This window comes from Lygodium microphyllum, chromosome 20 (assembly GCF_053477565.2).
Source record: "Lygodium microphyllum isolate KBCC chromosome 20, Lygodium_microphyllum_v1.1.10, whole genome shotgun sequence".
NCBI lineage: Eukaryota > Viridiplantae > Streptophyta > Polypodiopsida > Schizaeales > Lygodiaceae > Lygodium > Lygodium microphyllum.
The window spans coordinates 64,694,426-64,706,982 of NC_141154.1; positions in this window are offsets into that span (position 1 = coordinate 64,694,426).

Consider the following 12,557-nt stretch of genomic DNA (forward strand, 5'->3'; position numbering starts at 1 on the left):
TTCTGTATACCTTCTGTATAGCTTTTGTTTTGTTTTGATTGTCTTCTGTATGAAGCATGGATTGATGATTGATGAAGATTGAGATCTTGTGAAAGTTTATTGAATAGTTTTTGATAGTTTGGAATGGTTTTAGTATGAGTTATGAGGTTTTGATGACCTTCTGTAACCTTATGTAGACCTTCTGTAGAGCCTCTGTCTCTGCTATGTCTCTGTACTGTAACTGTACTATAGCTGTTCTGGTGCTATACTGTGACTATTCTGTAGATCTTCTATAGGTGTTCTATAGAATGTATGTGTGACTTTGGGAAAGTTTTCTAACCTTTGAAAAGGATGAATCTAAGTTCAAAAGAGCTAAAACAAGTGGAAGAAACAGCTGCTGAAGACTGAAGAGAAGACTAAGTGATAGTGATAGTAGTGAGCTATGAAAAGACACTGTAGTGGCTCTGGTGACTCTTCATATCAGACATACCTCTTGGGAGGTGCATCCACGACCTAATAAGGATTATTGAGGGTTATTATGGGAGAATTGTAGTGAGGATATGATGTACTATTGATGGAGAGAGAGAGAGAGAGTCAAAGAGTCAATTCTATCAAAACAGTGTAATTGTGTATGAGAGATTGAGAGAGAGAACTATGAAGACATTGAAGATGAATACTATGTGATTGACTTCCATTCAAAGATGGTGTATTCCTTTTTATTCTTTATTCTATTGAAGAATTTCATGAAGATGTTGAAGATTATGGTTGATTCTATCAAATCCGTGGGAGAAATCTACTATGATGCTGCGTGAAGAATTACTGTTTTCTTTGTTTTGATGATCAAAAGAATGAAATAAAAGCTTGTTGATGTTACAAGATAGATTTTCTTGCAAGAGAATTCCTTTTTCCTTGGTGTTCCTCTTGGGGCTCCATGTTTTTGGTGCGCAGCGAGGAAACTTGCCATCAACAAGCACCAGAAGAGGCTGAAAATGAAGGAAATGGCATTGCTAAGAAGAGAAGAATTCAATGGATGTTTCTAAAGTTCCTTCTTCCACTAAAGAATTGGAATTTCTCATTATCAAAGCCACTTTCCATAGTTCATCCCACAATGGCGGAAACATATTACCATCATGATGCATGCTCTATGTGGTGGACTGTTTCCTCTTCCTGTTGAAGCAGTAGAAACTTGCATCTTGGTGGCAAACTGTTTGGGAATAAATCGAAGAGCAGAAATAGAGAGAATGACCATCCATGGAAGATTTGGCATTCATTGAGAAGTTTCCAAACATCATCAAGTGGGAGATTGTGAAGAAGCTTCAGGAGTCTTGGTCTGTAGAGGTTCACGAAAACAAGAAGGAGAAGAGTTGGAATTTGTTTGTGGATGCTCAACAGCAAGATATGTGGGATTCTTGGTGCACTAATAATCTTCTGTTTGTCCAATTAGCAACCCACTGGAAGTTGGTAGACAGAGTGTTTTTCACAACATACACTGTTGAAACCCTCAGAAGCTGGCATTATTATAATGACGCAACAATGATCCTAAGAAGAATGAGTTTTGATACTTTCAGAACAGAATATCTTCCCCTCTGTAGTGGTTTGAAAGCTGAATTCAGAGATGTTGAGAAGAAGGAAGTAGAAGAGATGTTGGCTAGAGAATCCATTAGAGACTGAAGCCCTCTCTGACACTATCCTGTTGAGTCCAGACCAACTGGTTGAAGTCAACCCCCTGATGAATGATGCAATAAAGAGGCAAGCATTGGAACGAGTCCAGAGGTATGTGAGAAGAGAGAAGGCAAAAATCAAAGCTGAGAACGAGCTCGCAGCAGCAGAAGCCTCCTTTGAGGCCCTAAAAGCACTCTTTACAAAAGTCCCCATGACGACTCAAGGTCCCCTTCCTAGTCAAATTCGTCCCGGAAATATTGATGACAGGCTAGCAAATGTAGTCCAATTGCCAGTTTTTAAGGGAGAGTACAATGAAGACCCTGATCTTCATGTAGCAGAGTTTATGGTAGCATGTGTGGCTAACAATGCCAGAACCCCTAAGCATTGGTTAGCAACCTTCCCCGCCACTTTCAAGGGCGCGGCGTTTCAGTGGTATGAGAGACTAGCAGCAGGAACTTTTGGCACATGGGACAACCTGAAGTTGGCCTTCCTCACTAAATTCAGGCGTGAAGGTTTTGAAGAGTGGATGCGAGAGGAGTTCATGAACCTAAGTCCGTCCTCTGGAGAAAGAGTAGAAGCTTATGTCTCGCGAATGGAATCCGTCCTAAAGAGATGGACTAACCATCATTTGGACGAAGGTATCCAGAAAGGAGTGTTTCTCAGGGGCGTACAACCAGAAGTTCGTAAGTTCGTGGAATTGAGAAGACCAATCAGTCTGCAAGCTGCAATGGAAGGTGCAAGATTGTATGACGAAGTTGAAGCAAGGCTGTCAATGACTCCAGGAAGAGGAGTCTTACCCCCTCATATGCCTGGAATGGTATACCCATCAAATGCAGTCCCAGGGACAGTTCCCTACCCCTATCCCCAGATGCAAACAATGCCACAATATAATGCACCTAATCCAGTGTGGTCACAGTAGATGATAGTGCCTCAAATGATGGTTCAACCACAACAACAGTGGCCTCAAACAGTCCATCCAATGGCGACTCAACAACAGTGGAATCCTACCAACTGGAATCAACAACCCCAAGTCTCAATAGGAGCTCTGAGTCAGAGCCAGAACAGAGGACCTTCTGGATCTACCCAACCAGTTTATGCAGTAATTACAAACGCTTCCCAAAACCCTACTACAAGCACTTCAGGAGGTGAAAATATGAAGGACTACTTATCCAACTCAGTTGCAAGTATCAAGAAAGAGCTTCTGGATGTGATTACAGAGTAGCTACAGACGCTGAAGGTGAATACCACCAATATATCCACTCTTGCTGGAGCTGGAAGAGATGTGATGTGCTCTAATACATGGTGCAGAAAGTGTCATCAAGCGGGACATTTAGCCACCACTGAATGTACCCGAAAACCAACCATTCTTGGAGCCTTATGTTCCTACTGTTTATGGAAGAACCATACAGAGGATATTTTCTCTCTGAAAGAGATGCATGAACGAAGACAAAAGGATGAAAATGCAAGATTCAACTTGCTGGAATCCAAAATGACAACACAGGATATTGGACCAAAGCCTAGGGAGTTTGGTCCTAATTTTGGTCCAAGGAGGTTTCCCTCTCAAAGTTACAGAGGACGACAGTCTGCTGCCGGCGGTGGTCATCAGAGATTAGAGGTGGAATGTTATAGGTGTGGAAAAAAGGGACATATCTCCCCAAATTGTCCAAATCCTAGAAGATCAGTGGATTACAAGCCCTTATGCAGCTGATGCAAGGGAGAAGGCCACACTGCAAAGGATTGTCCCATTCTAGCCCCTATAAAGGCCAATGCCACTAATAGCCAATAGAAGGTACAAGAACCTGCTTCCAATTTGGTAGAGTTGGAAGTTGCCGCTGTTACGCGCACCAAGAAGAAGGAACTAGTGGTTCAGAATGGAAATGATTCTCCTGCCAAGACTGTGAAGTTCAATCTACCTACAGAGGGACAAAGCGGTACAGAACAGAACAGTGCAGTACAGAGCACTACAGTGCCACAGAAGGCTACAGAGACAGTCCCAGAGACAGGACAGAGGCCCAAGAGATAGATGATACAGAAGCACTTCAAGAGACAAAAGAAGTGTCGATGTTGCAATTGTTAGAAGAAAAAGGAAAGATAAAAATGGGTGTACCCCATTCCCCAATCGGTTGGAGAAGCCTGTGGATCCTATTAAAGATTATGACTTGGTCAAAGACCTAGACACTTTTAAACCAAACTTAACATTCTAGCAGTTGCTGATGCTGTCTTCCAGCTGTCGAAAGAGATTCAAAAGCATCTTGACACGAAGGCGTGGACTAAGGATCGCTCCTTCAACAGTAACCAATACCAATAAGGCCCCAGAGCCTGTAAAGGAAGTAGATGTGGCTAATGCCTTCCTAGATCCTGGAACCCCAGAGATTAGTGTATGGATAGAAGGATGCTTCATTTCAGATGCATTGATTGATGGAGGCTCATTAGTAAACATAATGACGGATGTCACAATGAAGGACTTAGGGTTGTAAGGAATTCAACCTATACAGTGGCTTATCAGATTGGCAGACCTAAGTAGAGTCAAACAGTTGGGCATCCTCCCATATGTAAAAACAACCCTTGCAGGAAGAGACTATTGGGCTGACATATTTGGTGGTCAAACCAAATTCTTATGGGACTTCATATCCTCTACTGTTGGGAAGACCTTGGCTTTTTGAAGTAAGAGCCAGGACGGACTGGTTTAAGGGAACCCTAACCTTAGAAAGAGGACCCAACAAAGTAGTGTTAAAGCTGTATGGATCGCAAAAAGGCAATGGATCCACATCCATTGAAGTCATAATTGACTCCTCTAATGAGGCAACAGATGGTACATCAGGAGATGAAGAGGCCGTTAAGGAAATATTTCCTAAGAAAATAGAGGCATAGTCCCTAACAGTGGGCACTGTAAGCCAACTGCTAAGGGAAGTAAAATCCTTGTCCATGGGTGAATACCTCCTGCCTCAACTAGAATTAACTTCTGAAATCACCTTTGACAGTGAAATAGAAGTATGGATGTATTGTTCTCCCTGTTATATGACAATCACAGAGACAATACAAAGACAGTACAGTTACAGAGCAGAGACAGTACAGAGGCAGAGCAAATACAGAGCGTCTACAGAACAGAGATAGAGCAGATACAGACATAGTTATTGAGATAGTAACAGATACAGAGCCAGAGTCAGAGATAGAAGCAGAGTTAGAACTGGTGATAGAAGCAGAAGCAGATGCAGAGGTAGAAGATCTGTTCTTCTCCTACAGAGCCTCTACAGAAGCAGAGTCAGAGCCTCCAGAGGATGAGGATGAAAATGATGAGGAAGAAAATAAAGTAGGCTATGAAAGTGCAGATGAAGAATTCCCTTTGATAGAGGATGATCTGCTTGATGTCCCTACAAAGACCTCAGAGGCCGAATATCTCAGGGTGCTGTATGGAATGACTATGGTTCCATTTGGGTTGACCAATGGACCAAAAAGTATGCAGAATCTATATAAGCAATGGATTAAAAGCATAAAAATTAAGTTCACCAGTGGCTCCTGTCGCCCTGATTGTTTCGTCCAAAGAAAAGATGATGATGATGCCCCTTGCCAATAGAAGCCCAAGCCCTCAAAGCCACGGCCTCTAGCATGTATGTGCTATGTGACATTCCTAGATGCATCCTTTGAAGATGAATCCCTGAGTCCTGAAGAAATCACCACTCAAACAAAAGCAAACAAAGCTCTGATATCCTTCCAGCGACTTAAACAGACAAATGAGTCATCTGTTCAGAAGGAGGACACTGGTTCTAGTGGGGCATCAGACGAGGATACGACTCTCTTGAAGGAGCCTCTACCCAGAAGTAATCCGTGGGACATTTATCCACGAAGTGGAAGGTGAAAGACAAGTAACATTCCTGGATGCTGAGGATACTAAACGTCACCTGAAAGTGGGTCTCAATCTTCCAGAAGAAGAACTGGTGGTCTTGCGAGACCTACTAAAGGAGAACTTAGACGTGTTTGCTTGGTCATATAAAGACCTAAAAGGGATTGATCCCACAGTATGCCAACATCACATTGACCTAGAGCCCAATGCCAAACTTGTAAGGCAAAAGATAAAGATGGATGAATCCTAATTATTCTGCTTTGGTGAAGGCTAAACTATTGAAACTTCTTGAAGCAGAGTTCATCTATCCCGTGGCTAACAGTGAATGGGTTTCGCCCATTGTGGTAGTACCCAAGAAGAACAGGAAACTTCGAATATGTGTCAACTTTCGAAAGCTCAATTTGAAGACAAAGAAGGATCATTTTTCTATCCCTTTTACAGACCAACTGTTGGACACAGTGGCAGGCCATGAGTTGTATTCCCTCTTGGATGGATTCAATGGATATAACCAGGTCCAAATCGCAAGAGGACCAATCTAAAACAACCTTCACCACAGAATGGGGGACCTATGCCTACAGAGTGATGCCATTCGGACTCTATAATACTCTTGCTACTTTCCAATGAGTAATGATGGCTGCCTTCTAGAACCATCTGCATGATTTCATTGAGGTGTATCTTGATGACTTTTGTGTCTATAGCGTGATCCGTGAGCACTGGGGACACCTAGAGCAATGTTTTGACAGATGCCGAGAGTATGGGATTTCTCTCAACCCCGACAAATGTGTCTTTGGCGTGTCCTCAGGAGTTCTTTTGGGCCATATTGTCTCTGCACAAGGAATTGCAGCAGACCCAGCAAAGATTGAGAAGATTGCCACCTTAACAGCACCGACGAACCTCAAGCAATTGAGAGGATTTCTTGGCCATGTGGGCTATTACAGAAGATTTATTGCACATTTTGCAACTAAAGTAGCCCTCTACACAAGCTCCTAAGGAAAGAAGTTGATTTCTTTTGGAGAGATGACTGTGAAGAAGCCTTTAATACCCTAAAACAGTGCTTGATCCAAGCACCTATTTTACAGCCTCCTGATTGGACGAAGGAGTTCCATGTGCACACAGATGCATCAGTTGAAGCGCTAGGTGATGTCCTATGTCAAAAGGGCCCCTCTAAATTAGATCAACCGATATATTATGCAAGCCGAAAGGTCACTGATAGGGAACGGAACTATACAGTGACAGAGCTTGAGTGCTTGGCAATGGTGTTTGCACTGGAGAAGTTTCGACACTATCTATTGTCCACACATTTCAAGTTCTATGTGGATCATGAGGCCCTGTCATTCTTGATGAACAAATCAGATGTTAAAGGACAACTAATGAGATGGTTGCTCCTATTCCAGGAGTTCGACTTTGAAGTAGTCACTAAGCCTGGCCATTCCCATGTCTTAGCCGATCATCTATCACGGATTCCTCAAACAGAAGAAGAGGAATAGGATGATCTAGACCTTTCTGACACTTCCTTGTTTCTAGTTGAAACAGTTACTCCCTGGTATGTAGACATAGCCAATCTCCTAGCAACTCAACAGTATCCTCCTGGCATCTCAAGTCGTGAGAGGAAGAAGCTTCTCTTAGAATCAGCCCCCTACACTTTGCTAGGCTGTGCACTGTATAAAAGAGGCAAAGATGAAGTGCTGCGAAGATGTGTTGCAGGGGATGAAATTGGCAGAGTACTGAAAGCATGCCATGACGAACCATGTGGTGGACACTTCGCAGGAGAAGCGACAGCCAGGAAGGCTCTACTAGCAGGATATTAGTGGGGCCGACCCTCCACAAGGATGCATATGATTACTGCAAGAGATGTGATGCTTGTCAGCAAATGGGAAAACCCACCAAAACAAGTGCCATGCCACTGCAACCCATTCTTCCCCTAAAGCCATTTGAGAAGTGGGGGATTGATTTCTGGGTCCCATTGATCCACCTACCAGACGGAAGCAAAACAGATACATCCTAGTATGTACGGATTATGTCACAAAGTGGTGTGAAGCTAAAGCCCTGAAGCAGGACGATGGTAATAGTGTCGCCCTGTTCATGTACGAGAATATTATCACCCGTTTTGGCAGTCCCCTCGAGCTGATAAGTGATAGAGGTACTCATTTCCTTAACAAAATAATGGAGGAGCTGACGGAACTGTATAAGATCCGCCATCGTAAGTCCACTTTCTATTACCCCAAAGCCAATGGCCAAGTTGAAGTCATCAATCGCATCCTTTGCTCGATTCTGACAAGAACGATTGCCACACATCATTGCGATTGGGATGATCGACTTATAGAGGCCCTTTGGGCATATAAAACCTCTCATAAGGCAGCTACAGGACAAACCCCTTTCTAGCTAGTGTATGGTACAGAAGTCGTCTTCCCTGTTGAGCTGGAATTGCCCTCCTTGCGAGTGGCAGTTAAAGAACGCTTGGGAGATAGTGAGTCATTGCAACGCTGTCTCCTGCACTTGGAATGCTTCGATGAGATCCGGCGGATGGCCCTACAGTGCATGGAAACCACTCAAGCGCGATGCAAGGCCTATCATGACAGTTTCATCAAGCGCAAGGAGTTCAAAGAAGGTGATCTTGTTCTAGCCTATGATTCGAGATTTGGCAAGTTTCCTGGCAAGCTCCAACAACAGTGGATGGGCCCATACAAGGTACTGACCATCAATCCTAACGGCTCTGTTCAGGTGCAGACCGTTGATGCCTCTGATGATCCTTTCCTGATTAATGGATATCGCCTAAAGAAGTACTTCCCTCCTTGGGGATCTTGACAATCACAGTCGACCTACCCTTTCCCTTTTGGGTGTCGTACTGTCCTTCTTGTTGTGCTTCTGATAGCCCTTATGATTCTCCTCATGAGGTGGTCTCGTTCTGCTACCCCCTCGCAGAAACATCTCAACCCGACATTGTTCTCTTCTCGTCTGATCCAACAATGGTGCCGAGGTTGGTCCTGATATATGGTATTTCTACCATTGCCTTTATTAAGAAATTTTAAAAAAAGAAAATAAAAGAAAAATAATTTTAAAAAATAAAAGGAAAAAAAAAGAGAAAAGAAAAAGCAAAAGAAAAAAAAAAGGAAAAACAAACGAAACTGTTATGGGAGAAAAGGAGGAAATTCCCTGTCATGACAGGCCTCGTTCCAAGAAAAGGTGGAAACACCCTACAGTTCAGGATATAGCTGACTCATCACCAGCAGAACCTCTTCAGAAAGCAATTTGAAGCCACCTCCCTTGGTGCGTTGTCTCTACAATATCAGTCTGTCTACCCTTCTTAACAGACGACTCTTCTTACCAATCATTGACTTACGCAATTTGTAGGCTGCTTCCCTGGGTACGCCTCATCTTCAAGATCCTGATGACACCAACCGTCGACATGATCTGCATCACCAACCCCTTGAGTGATGTGAGCTTTCATCCTAACAGGATGGGGATGTGAGTATGGGCTGCCCTCAGTATCTATTAGAGAGTGAGACAGAGGGTGGGGTGAGTGACCAATCTTTCCCTTTAAATCAAATGAGAGGTGAGAAGTGTGAACGGAGTGTTGCACGCACGGAAAGGGCCTCTCAATACACAAAGCACGATCTGTTTCTGTGCATTACACTATAAGGCTCCCTGGCCTTCCTTCTTGCACTGTATGCCGACACTGGGCGGGATGCACAGTTGCACCATCAAATGTACACAAGGCATACAACCTTTGCACAAGTGACTGTGAGGATTATATCAACGGGTTTCAGGACATGGCTGCCCTCTGTATCTTTCAACAGAGCGTGAGACAGAGGGTGGGCTGAGTGTGACTGGAGTTTCTTCAATCAATTACCGAGAGGTGAGGATTGAGGGACGTTACAACCTTTGGAGTCAAGTACGTTCATGTTTCCCTATGCACCCATGGGCTGGGTTTCTGCCATCAGCACATGACACATCACTTTGTTCTATACACTGCCCTACAAGGCTCCCTTGCATTTCTCCTTGCACCTATGCCAGACGGGTTGAATGCATTGATGCACCATCAATTGTGCACCTTGGCATACTCCCTCTGCACCATTCCTTTGTCGATTCCTAAAACCGGGTGTGAGCTCTGGGTTTCCTCATCATTTCCTCGCGTGATATTAGTCATGGGGTGAGTGACTGCTCTTTCATTCCATATGAGTGACAGTGAGTTGAGTGCAATATTCCTCGCCATCGACAAATTTCCTACGATTCCTTCAACCAACTGTGAAGATACCTTGGTACCTCCTGCAGGCAGCCGACAACGACAATGAACGTGCCATCGACAGTCAACCTTGATTCTCGACAACATGGGCCAAATTTTTCTAACCCTACACCTTCTGTTGTCAGTGACGGTCATGTTTTAAGTGTGGGGACGTTAGCGGTGGGTCTGTTGTGTGGTACTAGGTCCCTGCTGCTCGGTCAACCCTATTCGTTAAGGTTTTAAGTGTGGGGACGCGTCCCTGCGCATCTACATTGTATACCCCTCTGCATTTGCCTTAACCTGATAATGCATTTATGCCGTGATTTCATTTTACCCTGATGGGGTCCCTTCCCCACCCTTTTGTTTTATCTCACCCTGTCTCAGGGGTTGTTCCGTGATCGTTTATCCTTATTCTTGGTTTTGCGCTTCTTTCATATGAACGGACTTACGCTTACCGGAAACTCAATCCAACCTTATAGCCCTGTTCGTCCCTTTGAATTGCCTATTTTTCCTTTTTACCGGCCCCTGTTCCGACAAACAATTCTCAAGTTATTAATTTTTGAAGTATTTTACGTAAATTAGACAGTTTTCCATGTGAATGCGTCTTGCTTGCTTCGAAACTCTGATCTGATGAGTCAAGCATGTCCTACCTCTTTCTCCTGACATTTTTTCCTTTTACTCCATGTCATTTTGATGCACGATTCCTCCATTATTAATTTTACGGGTTTTTAGAGTTTTTTTTCCGTGTCTATTTTCACATTTTTCCATGAGAACCTACTCTATTTTCATCGAAATTTCAATTTGATTTGACAGCCGTGTCCTACCAACCTTTCCCCCACTTTTTCCTTTTTCCTCCCTCCTTTTTCGACTACCGGATTTTTAGTTATTAATTTTTTCGAGTGTTTTCGAATACATTTTTTGTGTTTTTTCCATGTGAACCCTTCCAAATTTCCCCCAAACAAAGCTTTGATATTCTAGTCCTATGAATTCCTTTTTCCCGGACATTTTTCCTTTTTACCACCTGCTATTCCGACGCATGATTTTTTCCATATTAATTTTCGAGTCCATTTTCGGGCCCATTTTTGGGGTTTTTTCCATGTGAATGCATCCTATCTCGGTTGCAACTGTGTTTTGACGTGATAAGGTTGTTGAACACATTCTTCTGCACCTTTTTCCTTCTTTCTGCCTTGCATTCCAGTGAGTGGATTTTCTGATATTAATCCCCGTATGTGTTTCAGGCCAGTTTTTTTGCATTTTTTCCATGTGAACGCCCTCATTTTCCTCCGGACACCCCGTCTTACTTTTCCCTCATTTTCCCCCTCTCTCGGCCCATTTTTACTTTTTACAGATTTTCATTTCGAGGAACGGTTTATGAGTGATTAATTTTTCTTTGTTTTTTCATGTTCTCGCGTGCCTCGCCTTGCGCGTGAACCCGTGCGTTTTTGTTTTTCCGTGTCTCGAGACACCCCCATCGCATCCACGACTTGTGTGTCAATGTCCCTGCCCTGTCAGGTTCCATCAACGCAAATTTTTTTACCCCCGCGTGCGCGGGACGGGGGCGTGCCCTCTTTCCCTCTCTTTTCTTTCTCCCGTAGTTAATTCATTTATTAATTACTTTTACTTTTTAAAAAAAACCCACACGGGCACCTCCCCGCGTCCCAACCACCCCCTCTCTCTTCCTTCTTCTTCTTCTTCTTCTTCTTTCTCTCTCCTACCCCTCTTTCTCTCTCCCTGACCCTCCCCCACCATCTCCCCCACCCTCTCAGCTCCTCCCTCCACCCTTCCAACTTCCTATTCCTCTTCACCCTTCCCTCCTCCATCGCCTTCCTCTTCCTCTCCTTTTTTTTTCTTCTGCTTCCTCCTCCCCTCTTCTCTCATGCCGCCCTGTCCCTCGGGGAGCCGCCAGGCCGACCACCGCCACGGCCGCCACGTCGTCTCCTCCACCGGCCTTCTTCCCCCTCTACCATCGACCGCCCTCCCTCCATGCTCGGCGTCTCCTGCCGTCAGCCTCACCCGTGCCGCCCTCGATGTCACCTCCCTCCGACCGCGCCTCCGCCCACGCGGCCCCGGCTCTACAACGTCCTCTCCCTCCCTCCCTCCCTCCGTCCTCCTCCTCCTCCTCCTTCCCCCCTTCCTCCTCCTCCTCCTCCTCCTCCTCCTCCTCCCTGTAACTACAGGTCAGTTCACTAACCACAGCTAAGTTAACTAACCACACTTAAGTTAATTAACCCTAATTAAGCTAACTAACTTTACTTTAGTTAAACTAACCTTAGTTAGGTTACATTAACCCTACTTAGGTTAGTTAACCTTACTTAAGTTCCACTAACCCTACTTAGGTTAATCTAACCCTAAGTTAGTTAAGCTAACCCTAGTTTAGTTAGTTACCCTAAGTTAGTCAAACTAACCTTAGTTAGGTTACATTAACCCTACTTAGGTTAGTTAACCTTACTTAAGTTCCACTAGGCCTACTTAGGTTAATCTAACCCTAAGTTAGTTAAGCTAACCCTAGTTTAGTTAGTTACCCTAAGTTAATCAAACTAACCTTAGTTCAGTTACTTAACCCTAGTTTCCTTAACCTAACCCTCATCTAACTAACCCACCTTAGGTTAGTCCCCGCCTTACTAACTAACCCTAGGTTAGTTAGTCTAACCTAGGTTAGTTAGCCCTGACTTAGCCTACCTACCTAACTTTAACTAACCTGACCTACCTTGACTTAGCTTACTTAACTGCCCTAGACTAACCCAGACTAACCTAGTCCCCTTTGACTAACCTGACTTGACTTACCCGATTTACCCATACTAATAGGACTTAGCTGACTTAATTTGACCCTATTTACCCAACTACCTTGATTTT